The following is a 1,404-nucleotide window of genomic DNA, read 5'->3' as shown; positions in this document are numbered from 1 at the left end:
AGATTGCAGGTCGGAAGATATGGTAGCTGATTGCTTAACTAAGCCTTTACCAACTGAGAAGTTTGAGAAGCATCGTATAGCGATGAACGTGTGCAAGTCCTGAGCGCGTGGGAGTTTTGGAAAGTGCTCTTAGGTACACTCAGGCTTGACACTTCGGTAGTTTGATTAGTTGCCGTTATCCCAATACGACATCGGATCAGGATTGGCTACGGTATGCTTATATACTGCTTGCGTATCCTTTCTCTCTCTCTCCTTGTGTAACGATATGAGCGAGTGATGTGTTCACTGAAGGACTCTTATCTCTAACAGCATGTCGTGGTGTCGCAAGGAATCATGAAACCTTATATACTTCAACGCTATGCGACTTTACAAATTGATCACTACCCAGCTTAAATTTAGCCAATATCACATATCTAAGGCTGCCGTACAAACATGGTCTTGCAACATTCGCGCGCCGGCTCATCCGTAATTCATTCGTAGGCATGCAGAGCTCATAGCTCTGCTTATGATTGCTGTTGCATTGTACGAATCTCACGCGGCGCCTGTCCTTAGTGCCTAGTTGCCCTGCCGGTAACGCTGACATGAGTACTTGCGTCCGAGGCTTTTGCATTTAATTTAGACGTATAAGGGAGATACATATAAGAGAGATACTTCGCATTACTGGCCTGCTTAACATGGAACGTAATAAACCTAAGGCATAGACAATCGAATACCGGCACAACAGTGCCTGACCAGCAAGCTCGCGCTTAAACTTCTCTGTTAACTTGCATTTTTATCTCATTCTTAAACATGGGTGGAGCAGGCTCCACGGTACGCGACAGGGTAGCTCCGTCGGCAGGTGGTATGACCTGTCCATACTTTAATGATTAATGTCCCCTATGCAACAGGAGGCAGGCAATGTCGTGCGCGTTCAGCCTACACCTCGCAACCAGGTGGTGAGTCCGTCTCTGCTCTCGCTCGCACTTGCCTGCCATGCATGACCTACGCCATAGATGCCATACCTGGAAACCTAATCCAGACTTAGGATTTTTCATATATTAAAAACGACTATCTCATTTATTACCGTGGCGTGCCTGCTGCCCTGCTCTTTTGGACATAACTTTCTGCTGGCATTCGTCGTAAATGTCGCCGCGGCAGGTGCCCACCATGGAAGCTTCTCAGCCCACGCAGCCCATGGAAGACTCGGCTAGCTTAAGACTACAACTGAAACAGGAGAGGGAGGAGCATGCGAAGGCCTTGGAGGAGGCAGCGGCAGCGGACCGCAAACGGCTGGACGAGGCTGCAGCGGTGGAGCGGCGGCGATTAGACACAGATGCGGCTGCTGAGCGGAGCCGCCTGGATGAAGAGGCAGCTTCACTGCGGGCTCGCTTGGATGGTGAGGGCGCGGAAGAGCGGCGGCGGATG

The sequence above is a fragment of the Volvox carteri genome, assembly GCF_000143455.1.
Source record: "Volvox carteri f. nagariensis unplaced genomic scaffold VOLCAscaffold_42, whole genome shotgun sequence".
Taxonomy (NCBI): domain Eukaryota; kingdom Viridiplantae; phylum Chlorophyta; class Chlorophyceae; order Chlamydomonadales; family Volvocaceae; genus Volvox; species Volvox carteri.
Note: the sequence above shows the minus strand (reverse complement) of the source record.